The sequence below is a fragment of the Propithecus coquereli genome, unplaced genomic scaffold (genome assembly GCF_000956105.1).
Source record: "Propithecus coquereli isolate 6110/MARCELLA unplaced genomic scaffold, Pcoq_1.0 Scaffold491, whole genome shotgun sequence".
Lineage (NCBI taxonomy): Eukaryota > Metazoa > Chordata > Mammalia > Primates > Indriidae > Propithecus > Propithecus coquereli.
In genome coordinates this window covers 1,927,314-1,939,858 of record NW_012150741.1, presented here as the reverse complement: position 1 = coordinate 1,939,858, position 12,545 = coordinate 1,927,314, and the positions used below count along the sequence as shown (strand labels likewise).

Here is a 12,545-nt window from a genome sequence, read left to right as displayed (position 1 = left end):
AATAATATTGAACACATAAAAATAATGGACAGTGAGAGAACCATGAAGAAATGGTCTTTACGAATAACTCAGGTATTTTCAGTTGTTAGAAAAAATTATGAAAGACTGTGAAATGTATCAAAGAATTATTGAGTGTCTTTAGTGGAAAACTATGCATTGTCTACAGCACACCTTCCTAGCTTACCCGATTCTATGGGTTTGCTCCTTTCTTTGTCTTTGAGCTATTTTATAACACTGTAAGTTGTAAAAAACTGACAGCAATGCAAATAATTCTGTTTTATACACGTGAAAATGAATCTTGTCTAGCGGAGAGACAATTGATTTCTCTCTCTCTCCCACTCCCTCAAAAAAAAATCCAGTTTCGCATATATATGTAAATTCATTTTATGACCTACACATATGTGCGGTCTTTGAATTCTCCTTTGAACTAGTTGAAACATCTTACTGATTCCCTTATTAATTAATGAGTTAAATAAAATCTTTGATATACGTTCACTTTATATTTGTATGAAAGTTGTGTTTTCATCTTTTTGTGATATTACCCTTTAACACCGAATATTTCGCAAAACTTCATTTGAACACTTGCTAGGAGCCTCTGAAGCTATGATTTTGCAAATATATAAAACAATATTTTGAATTACTAACTTTTTCCTTGACTCACACCCCACATGACCCCAGATTGTTCCGTCAGATTCTCTCTCTCTTAGTAGTCTTAGTCAGCCTGGGCTGCCATAACAAAAGAACATAGACAGGGCGGCTTAAACAGCAAAAACATTTCTTACCGTTCTAGAGGTGAGAAGTTCAATATCAAGGTGCCAACCAACTTGGCTTCTGGTGAAGTCTCTCTTCCTGACTGGCAGATGGTCACCTTCTCTCCGTGTCCTCACACAGCCGCTCCTCGGTGGAGAGAGAGAGAGAGAGGTAACGCTCAGGTTTCTTCTCATAAGGGCACTAATCCCATCACTAAGGGCCCCACTCTAATGATCTTATTTAACCCTAATTACCTCCAAAGTCTCAGTCTCCAAATACCATCACACTGGGGGTAAGGGCTTCATCGTATGAATTTGGGGCGGGGGGCACTATTTAATCTATGGAGTAATATAAATTCGAAGACAACCGTGGGTTCCGAGGCTCGGGGTGAGGTGATACCTAACTGGCAGTGGTAGGGCCACCTTCTGTGGGCCATGGACGGGAACGCAGACCAGGAGGATGCTGGGTAAGGAGGAGGCGGACAGGCTGGGAGAGCACCTGCAGCTGAGTGCTTGGCTGCTGCCTGCCTCCCGGCTCTCTGGCCAGCTTCTGATTTCTGAACACCATCCAGAATTCTTCCAATAAATTTCCTTTTCTCATTTGCCTAACATGAGCTGATTTCTGTCATTTGCCATCAGAATAAGTTTAACCAAAACAAAGTGGCATCCAGAAGTAGGGCATAAAACCACGACCCCGGTTAAATCCAAGTTTCCATCTATCCCTCCTGGATCCTTGTGGCTGCAGAAGAACACCCAGCCTCACTGACTTGTTCTCACTCTAATTCCTGATTCCCAATCTCAGCAATCACCGTGTATTCACTCTCCCCTCCACGCTCCTATTCCACACCCTCTCCTCTCTCCCCTCCCCAGCACCTCCTCCCCCACCCTCACCCTGGGCAGTAAACCTTGCCTGCTTCTCACTGAGAAAACCGAAACCATCAGAACAGAACCTCTACAGATCAGCACCGCTTCTACCCACATGGCTTCCGGAACGCCATGAGATCTCGGTTCTCTTCCTACTTCACGGATTTCTCCTTCTCAGTCTCCTTTGCTAACCTCTCCTTTAAACCTCTAAATCCAAGCTGTTCAACAGGTTACTCACTGGCCTCGCCGCGTGGCTGTAGAACCCTAGAAACGTGGCTAGCCCAAGCTGACGCTGTTGTAAGTGTTCAATACATGACAGATCTCAAAGCCTTAACTAGGAAAAAAAGGAAAGCAGAGCATTCCATTACTAATTCTTATATTGCTCACATGATGAAATGACAACATTTTGGGTATCTTGAGTTAAATAAAGTATAGTTTAAAATTAATTTCACGTGTTTCTTTTTACTTTTTAAAACGCAGCTACTAGAAAATCAGTATTGCTCACATTATATTTTTATTGCTCATCACTGTTCTAAAAGTTGGGGGGCCCCAGGGCTCAATCTTTGACCCCCTGTCCTTTCTCTGCTCTTATTCTCTCATTCGGTTTTATGGCTTGAAGTACTTTATACATATACCAACAACTCCCAGATCTATACTTCCAGCCCAGACCTCTCTTCGGAGCTCCTGACGCGTCTACCAACCGCCCGCTCAACCTCCCCGCCTGGAAATCTAAAGCACATCTCAAACCCGCTCTCCCCACAGCCTTCCCCGGCTCCGTTAACGGCAACTCCATCCTTGCAACTGCTCAAGGGAAAACCTGCAAGTCATCTGTGACTCCTTCCTTTCTCTCAAACGCCTAATCCTTATTTCTTCTCGTGAGCTTGTCTTCAGAGCAGATCCAGGATCTAACCATTTTTCACTACTTTCTCTGCTACCACCATCATTCCTCCCCTGGACTGCAAGAGTAGTAACAGTTCTCCCGGCTTCTACCCTGGTGCCTCTGTAGTCTGTTCTCAGCACAGCTGCCTGAGTGATCCTTTGAAAACTTAAACGAGTCCTGTCACTCTGTTCAAAATCCTGCTGTGAGTCCCCATGTCACTGAAAGACCAAGTCCTGATGGTGGCCATAAGGCCCTACTGGATCGGTCCCCATCACCTCTCTGGCCCTGTCTCCTACCAGTCTCATCCACCCAGCGCAGCCACGCTGCGATTTCTTAAAGTGCCAGGCACGCTCCTGCCTGAAGGCCTCAGGATTAGCCGCTCCTCGGTCTGGAAAGCTCCACTCCCGAGTATCCACGTCTGGCTCTTACTTCCTTCAAGTCTTCGTTCAGATGTCACAGCTCAGCTAAGCTCCTCTGTTTAAAATCTCTGCCCCCATCTACTTTTCCTTTTGTGGAGAGAACTTACTTATCACCTTCCAAAGATCCTACACAGTTTATTAATTTATTATGTTTATTGTTATTCCACACACCCCCACGTCACTATAATGGAAGCTCCTCTAGGGCAAGGAACTGTGTCACCTGCTTCCTGATGCATTCTAAGTGCTTACGACAGTTTCTGGCACATAATAGACAGTAAGTGCTACGGTTTAAAACATCCCCTCCAAAATTCATGTTGAAATTTAATTGCCATTGTGACGGTATTAACACGTTGACTGCCATGTGATTTGCCTTTAACTCACGCTAGTTTTGAGCCCCGTGAAGAAAAACCCCGCAGTTGGTTCGTGAAAATCTTACTTGTTGATGTTCTTATTGTTACAATTTATAGTGACAATTTAATTTTAAAAACGTGGATTGCCTGCATATAACTCATGCACAAAAAACTATAAAAAAATAACAAATTTTTCATTAAATTAGAAAGGATCATTTTGCTTTTGAAGTTTTTATTCTATTTCTGTAATGAAACACCATGGCCCCAGGGAAAAATTTTTTTTCCAGCATGGCAGTCGATGTGTAAGGCCACGAATGCACGCATCCCTTTATCACAAGTTTGGGCTTCTCTGCTCTTTTGCGCCTCTGCCTTCCTCTGTGGGATGGCGCAGCAGCAAGACCCTTGCCAGATGTGGGCTCCTCCACCTTGGACTTCCCAGCCTCCAGAACTGTAAGAAATAAACCTCTGTTCTCACCCAGTCTGTGGTATTCTGTTATAGCAGCAGAAAACGAACTAAGACAGTGCATGTCTGTTGAATGAGCATTAGGCTAAGCAGAGTGGTTTAATTACTCTGACAGGTACAATAAAGCAAATTCCAGTTCAAAGTTGTCAAGCTGGAAGCAGAAAAGAAGAGCAGAACCACAAACGAGATTCTAAAATTCAGATCAATAAATCAACAACTTGCCAGGCCCAAATGATCTGATTTGCTCAATTTTTGTGTGAGAATGGTTGATACCCTTGATGGAGGAAAAGTGGAATCCTAAAACTCTCACTGGGAATATGGCGTTGAGAATTGCTCAAGCCCTGACCTTGGCCCTTCTAAACAGCCTTTTGTCACGCATGCCTTTGCTGAAAGAGGGCTGCGGTTCCAAGGCTAGGACTGGAATGCAGTTTGGGGTAGGGGCAACATTCCTGGGGAGATTAGAGAAGATAGGCTCATTGCACCCCCCTTCCTATCCCTTTGTTCTGGGTCTATGCCTAGAGGCTAAGGCCATTAAGCAGAAAACATTTGGGGATGCTAAGAAATGGAAGACCAATAGCCCTGGCCTAGGCCTGGTTTTTCAGCTTAGTAGGGATAGGGGTCCACACGGCAAGACCCAGCAAAGATGCTGACATTCTTTCCTCCATAAGCAAGTATTTATCGAGCTCCTTTTATGATAAGACACATTTTTCGCCTTAAGGAAACAGCAGTAATTAATATAAGGTCCCTGATTTCATGGAGCTTCTGTGCCTCTGACCAGTTAGTTATAAATTGAGTTTCCTATGACCGCCTTCCTTGGGTTTGGTAATTTGCTATGATGGCTAATGGCTTACAGAACCCAGGAAACACTTACTTACTGGTTAATTGTACAAAGATGTACAGCCAAATGAAGAGCTGCATAGGGCAAAGTTTGGGGGAAGAGGCGCACCAACCTCCTGGCACCTCCACATGTCCAGCAACCTGGATCAAATCTGTTGTTCAAGAGTTTTTATAGAGCTTAATGTCTAGCCACTCTCCTCCTTTCCTGGAGGTTGGTGGGTGGGCTGAAAATGCCAACCCTCAAATTCTCTAATCACTTGGTCCTTTTGGTGACTGGCCCCATCCTGGGCTACCCAGGGGCCCCAGCCTAAAACACATTATTAGCATAAACCCAACCGTGATCAAAAGGGAATCTTGTGAATGAAAAAGGCACTCCTATCACTCAGGAGATTCTAAAAGTTTTAGGAGCCCTGTGACAGGACCTAGGGACAGGACCCCGGATAATTGATATCATCATGCCACAGAAGGTAACGTTCCCTCTAGGACTAGATGATGAAAAGGATGCACCCATGTAAAGAACATTTGGGTAGAAGGAAGAGCAAGCACCAGCGCCCTGGGCTGGGAAGGGAGCCCATGAGACCGGAGGAAGCCTGTTCGGCTCAGGCGGGGCGAGCGGGTGAGCGGAGAAGGCAGAAGATGAAGTTGGAGAGGTGGCATCAGACCATGGGTAGCGATGGGCAGACAGGGACAGTTGCAAATACGACAAAGCGAATATCGTACTCTGACTTTAAGTTTATAAATATTACTCCCAACTGTAGGGATGATTAAAAAGCTAGTTCAGACGTCTAGGTGAAGAGGTTTATGGACTGGTGGTTGTGATGGAAATAAAAAGACATGGATGGATTCAGGAAGTATTAGATATTTTAGAGCGTGAAAGACAGAATGCACCAAACAATTAACCGTAGTAACCTCAATCTGACGGCAAAAACTAGGAAGTGGCGTAGGGGGTCAAATTATGTCACCCCAACACAAGCCACTTTGGCATGAGGATTATTTTGAGCTGAAAACAATTGAGAAACAGCAAAACCAAAAAAGCTCTCTGCTCTCCTGTCACTTGCCTAAAAGTAGGATAAATTTGTATTTATAAAGGTGTCTTCCTTCCCCAGGAAGAGGAAGACAATTATTACATTCTCGATTACCAGAGGCAACTCTAGGCTGTTCATAGCCCAGACGTGGCATGGAAAGAACCTACACACCAAGCCTTACCACAATAACTCTTATCATCCATTAGTTTCCCCTCATGTCTTTACCTTTCCACAAGATGCCGCCCCTAAGAGCCTAGACCCCTTTCCTTTGTCTGGTCACTTCTCTGTAAAGGCATTGCTCTTTGGTAAGGTGCTATATAAGCCCCAAGTTCCAACCACACCTTTGAGTTACTCATCACAGAGTTTCTCCCACGTGTATGCATATTGCATTCGTTAATAAACTCTGTTGTTTTTCTCTTGTTTATCTGTCTTGTCTCAGCTTAATTTCTGGGGCCCAGCCAGAACGGTAGGGAGTAACTTACAGTGGATAATTGTGCACTGTCTGTCATACAAGAGCATTTATACGCTTCTTAAAGTGGCAGACGTGAACATGCTCATTAAAGACCCAAAGACACAGTCTCTCTGTAGCATATAAAAATAAGAAGCATATAAACTTAAAAGTATGCTTAGTAATCAGTGTTTCCTGGAGATGTCTAATGAATATCTATTAATTGATTCAATTTAGTATCAGTCCAAAGTTTTCACTTAGTAAAGAGCTTGGAAACTACAAGCTAATTATTGGGGGTTTTTTTGTTGCTGTTTTATTTTTTTTGAGACAGGGTCTCACTCTGTTGCCCAGGCTAGAGTGCAGTGGTGTCATTATAGCTCACTACAACCTCCAAGCCCTGGGCTCAAGTGATCCCCCTGCCTCAGCCTCCCCAGTACTGGGACCACAGGCGTGTGCCACCACATCGGGCTAGTTTTTTTATTGTATTTTTTGTGGAGACAGGGTCTTGCTATGTTGCCCAGGCTGGTCTCAAACTACTAGCCTCAAGCGATCATCCCACCTTAGCCTCCCAAAGTGCTAGGATTATAGACATGAGCTGCTGCGCTGGGCAAAATATATGGTTCTCTGATCAGAGGTTAAGTTTGAGTTTCCTGGTCAAAGTATGCAATTCTGCCTTCTGAGAGGCTATACTTGTCGCATTCCCTTCAGACCACACTGGGCAGCTTGCTACCTATAAATGTTGCTATCTTTTGGCTGGTGCTGCCCAACCAATGACTGAAAAACTGAAGAAAAATTCCTCCTCACTCTTCCAAGAAGCATTTTTAACCAACTATTCTCAAAATCACTTGAACTTCAAGCTGACTTCTTGGGCTAAAGCTCTACAAAATCTCTGCTTTCTTCCTCAAGGCAAAACACCCCTTCAGAATGGTCTCATGCTGCAGAGTTCGAATGAAACCTTATGTGAGGGCTGGGTGCCGCGACTCACTCACGCCTGTAATTCAGGCACTTTGGGAGGTCAAGGCCGAAGGATCACTCGAGGCCAGGAGTTTGAGACTAACCTGGGCAACATAGTGAGAACTCGTCCCTACAAAAAATGAAAACAAGCAGTCGAGATTGGTAGTATACGCCTTTATAGCCTCGGGAGGCTGGGGCAGAGGGATCGCTTGAGCCCAGAAGTTCGAGGCTGCAGTGAGCTATGATCACACCACTGCACTCTAGCCTGGGAAAGAGCGAGAGCGTGTCTCTAAAAAAAAAAGAGAAAGAAAAAATGAAAGCTTACACTTCATTGTGCTATGGTTGATTTTCTCGCACAGTTTCTGGTGCTGTGACCCGGATCCTGGATCTTCTGCTACTCAGCGTGGATACAATACACTAGAAACGCTGCTGTCTCCCCTCCTGGATGTCCCAGTGTCTGCACAGCTGAGCAAGTCCCGTTCCTGACGGATGTGTCCCTCCCTTTCCCTGAGTATCAGCTAAGCCTTTATTCTTTTCATTTATTGTCTTTGGTGTAAGCCAATTGATTTGTATCATTTTGCACCATGCAGGGCTCCTACGGGCAAGGTGGGAAACAGTGCTGACATTCTCCGGGATCCTGTTTGTTCTCCTCATTGGAATGTCAGCGATCACCAGTCACTCAGTGAGCTTGCAGGTCATTGTCCAACCTCTTGCGGGCGCATACATCATGATGCCAATTGCGCAGGCCTCTATCAAGGACAATCTAAAACTTTAGTGACCACTCTGGGGAGCTGACGTACTGTCATCCCAAGTAAATGGTTGATACAAACAAAATTTATTCACATGCCTTGTGCCTTAGCGTCAAAGGATTCAAAGATTCCAAATGATGGTCAAGATTTTAAAGTTATGGCCGGGCGCGGTGGCTCACGCCTGTAATCCCAGCACTCTGGGAGGCCGAGGCGGGCGGATTGTTTGAGCTCAGGAGTTCGAGACCAGCCTGAGCAAGAGCGAGACCCCGTCTCTACCAAAAATAGAAAGAAATTAATCGGACAACTAAAAATATATAGAAAAAATTAGCCGGGCATGGTGGCGCGTGCCTGTAGTCCCAGCTACCCGGGAGGGTGAGGCAGGAGGATCACTTGAGCCTAGGAGTTTGAGGTTGCTGTGAGCTAGGATGATACCATGGCACTCTAGCCTGGGCAACACAGTGAGACTCTGTCTCAAAAAAAAAAAAAAAAAAAAAAGATTTTAAAGTTATTATAAAGAGGTGCCTAAAAGGCAGAAAAACTTTAAAATTGCTTCCCTAAGGACTTTTAGAAAAGGTTAATAAAAATCTAAAAAGCCTGAAAATTCAAACTTAAAGGCTCCTCTCCCTCTCCTGACCAGCTCAAGATGGGCCTCTCTTTTGTTCTCTTCCCTGTACCTTGACTTCTTCCTCCTTCCTCATCCTTTCTCTGCCTTCCCCCTCTTCCTCCCGGACCACCACTGGACCCTCTTCTTTTTCCCTCACTTCTCTTTGCTAAACACATTTCTTTCACTGGACAATATCCCATCACAATTGCTCCTAATATAGATGGGATTGAAAGTCACTTCCGACATCAGTGAACTTATAAACTTAAACCTTGGCCAAAAGCAAATTTGTATAATCTAGTTGAAGACTTTCCTAACTTTCCCAAGGAAAGATGAAAATTCACCAAAGAATTTAGGATTGTTCTAAGAATTTATAGTTGACTTAATCTTTATCTTTCTGGGACCTAGAGATGCAAAACTTGGTTAGAAAAGACAGGATGGACTTATTACCAAATTATGTTAATACATACATCAAAATTTGAGCACAGATTAGTATCTAAAAATATAAAAATAGGACAAGATCTCTTAGCAGCTTTCCATGAGGTCTTTCCCATAAAAATAAATTGGTCAAAAAGTCGAATTTATAAACAGAAAGAATAAATCCATCCTAATTTCAGAGACCACTTACCTATCACTTTCCAGGAATATTCTAGTCTTGATAAGGGCAAAGATATCACAGCAGTCTTATGTTTTTTTTTGTTGTTGTTGTTGATGGTCTTAAACTAAGGCGGCAGGTTTAGTTTAAATATAGAAGATATTAATAGTATGCCCCCTTCTCTAAATTACAAGATCTTTTGGAACACTGTGAAGGTACTTTGACTTAGAAAAAAACTTATAGACCAAATTAATAGCTTTTTAGATTAAGTAACCAGATATAACTAGAACAAGGACACCTCTATGTCTAGTCTAGACAAAGACACCTGTCCCTATTGTAAGGAAAAGAGACACTGGAACAACAGCGTCTGTCTTAGCTCAAAAGATAGGACCTAAAAAGACAAAAGATAAAGTTTGGCTGCCAAAATGACATCCCACTGTGGAAGGAGCTGCTCTGGTCTGCCCACAATTGCCCTTAACACAAAAGGGAGAAATTTCCATGCAATTGTAAAAAGAGAATATTTTATTTCTAACATAAACCCTACCACCTTTTCATCATTCTCTTCCTCGGAATAACAAAAAGTTTTCAGGGGTAGGAATCTCCAGTGCATCTCAGACTCTGCCTTTGTCTCAGCCACGTCCTATCTCTTTGGGCCCTCTCACCAGTCCAGCAGGCTTTTTATGCTTAGTAATTTCACTCCAGAGAATTTGTTGGAAGCGGAGTACCATAACTTGGCCAATAGTTTGATGATGGTAGAGACTGAATAACCCACTGCGTGATGCCTCCCTTATTAACATCTCAGACCTTCCATCCAGGCCTGATATCCTCTGGGCCAAAAACAGTTCAGATGTAGGACACGTAACAGAGGCTGGACTCTTAAAGATCTCAATTGATCCAGCTATGATCTTCTAAAACCCTCCCAAACCTACTACAAAAAAGAGGATGTTTAGCTCATCTTATCCTGTATACTGACAAAAAAGAATTATTCCTTGAATTAGCCTTTGTATTAACCACATTGTACCCATCAAAAAAGTCTAAAGGTTCAGCAGCCACTTTGTACAAGACATAGAGCCATTAACAAGATTGTGCTTCCTCACTTCCCTGGAATCCCCGATCTCAATTCCATCCTACCCTCAATGCCAGCTACTTACTTTACAGCTGTAGGTCTATTCCTCACATACTTTAGAATACCCTTGCAACCATACTCATAGTATTTATTTCTATTCATTTGGGGAAACCAACAAAACATGTGGACAATTATGCCCAAAGGGTTTACAGAAGCATCCTCTGTTTTTCCCCAAATACTCAACCATAACCTTAGAGACATCCAACTCTCCTAGGAATCTATTCTTATACAGTATGATGACCTTCTGTTAGGCTCTCCAGATGGAGTGCCTTGAAAAATTGATTTCCTTTGTTTGCGGAGAGTGTTTATGTACAAGGGACACAATGTTTCTAAGAATAAACTCCAATTTTATCACATCCAAATCCGTTATCTAGGCCATGACGGTACACAAAATGGAAAGTCTCTTTGTCCACATAGATTGGAAGCTATTGGGGACTGGTCCCCACCCAATTACCAAAAGACAACATCAAGGATTTCTCAGTCTCATAGAATACTATAGACATTGGACTTTTAATTTGCAGAATTGGCTGCCCTTTTGTATGTTCTGATAAAAGCAGAAATGCCTGAGCCCTTGCCCTAGACAGATTCACTAGAGACAGTTTTCTGTAACTTAAAGGACGCCCTTCAAAACATTCCGATCCTTGAATTCCTCAATTACTATAAACCTCTCTATGTGTACATGAAAGATCAGCACAAGTCTTGGAGGGCTCTAAATCAAAAGCTCGACGGACATCATAGTCCAATAGCTCATTCTGGCCTCTCACTTGACCCTGTAGCAAAAGCTTAGCCTTCTTGTTTGTGTGTAGTTGCAGCAGCTGCAAAGTTAACCGAAGCCTTTGATGATCTAGTCTTCGGATTTCCACTTAACCTCATGGCCCCTCATGCTGTTCAAACCTTACACCCAACAGAAAATATCCAACATTTTTCTGATTCTAGACTGATCTCCTATAGAATCCTTCTCCCGTAACATGCATATATTTCCATCACAGCAATATTTCAAACTCCACCATGCTTCTCCCACAAAAACAAGGGTGAACCTCATGACTGTCATGCATGAATTTGGGAGGCTTCTTTGCCTCGTTTTGATCTTGACTTCAGTTTAATCCCATTGAGATAAAAGAACACACTTTATATGATTTGATTTCTTTTAAATGTGATGACACTCATTTGATGGCCCAGAATACGATCTGTGGTATATGGTTCCACGTGCACTAAAGAAGAATATTCATGGCTGGACACAGTGGCTCATACCTGTAATCCCGGCAATTTGGGAGGTTGGGGTGAGAGGATCACTTGAGCCCAGGAGTTTGAGGTTGCAGTGAGCTATGATCACACCACTGCACTCCAGCCTGGGTGATAGAGATCCTGTCCTAAGGAAAAAAAAAAGAACAAAATCTTTGCAAGGGTTTAGGTGAACAATAAAGTTAGAGGTCACAGTCCCCAAGATTGCCCTCACCTGTGACACCAACTGCAAGTTCAGGTGTTCCCAAAACTACCCTTGGTTTTAATAACTTTCCAGAAGAACTCACAGAACTTACTCGAAATAATATACTCATGGCTGTGGTTTATTACAGGGAAAGAAAACAGATTAAAATCAGCCATGGAAGAAGCACGTTAAGCAGAGTCTAGGAGAAGTATCAAACATAGTGCTCCTGTTTTCCTCTCCCTGTGGAATCAATATGACTCATTATTTCCTTGATATTGGTCCGTGACAATATGCAAGAAGTACTGCCATCCAGGAAGCTCACCTGAACCTCAGTGTCCCGAGTTTTTATTGGGGCTTTATTACACAGGCATGACTGATAGAGCACCCAAGAGGCTGTAGTTGAATTCAGTCTCCGGGTGGACTTATACCAAGTAACCTGAATTCCCCACCATAAGACTATTATTAGGTATGGCCAGCCCCATCTTAAGATCTGAAGTGGCCAGGCCCCACCTTAGACGTAGATACTCCTATCAGGAGATTATCTCCCAGAAGCTGAGGGCAAAGGCCGGACCTCTCTTGGCAATGCCAAATTTTTCACTACACAATTCTATTACTGTGTAGAGTGTTCTCAAAATGTCAGTTAGGAAAAATTGGTTGACAGCATGGGCCACATCTTCTATATCCTTACCTATTTTCGGTTTACTTGTTATGTCAATCATGTATTAAAGTTTCTAACTATAATTGTGTATTTGTCTATTTCTACTTTTAGTTCTTTCAGTATTTTCTTCATGTATACTCTGCTATAATGTATATAAAGATTAAGATTATTATGTCCTCTTGATAATTTGGCATCTTTATCATTATGAAATGATCCTCTTTGTCCCTGGTAATATTCTTTTATCTGAAATATATTCGTCTGATATTAACATAAAAACTCCAGCTTTCTTTTCTTTTTTTTGTTTTATAACAGCTATATTGAGATATAATTCACCTACCTCTCTTTGAAGTGTACAATTTAGTGGCTTTTAGTATTTCACAGAGTTGTGTATCCATCACCAC

At 42.8% G+C, this 12,545-nt stretch overlaps 1 protein-coding gene across 1 annotated transcript in view; it reads right to left on the bottom strand.

Annotated features, from left to right (window-relative positions):
- The window catches only part of SNRPE (small nuclear ribonucleoprotein polypeptide E), a 108,107-nt gene that overhangs the window by 54,057 nt on the left and 41,505 nt on the right, over positions 1-12,545 (bottom strand). The window lies entirely within an intron of this gene.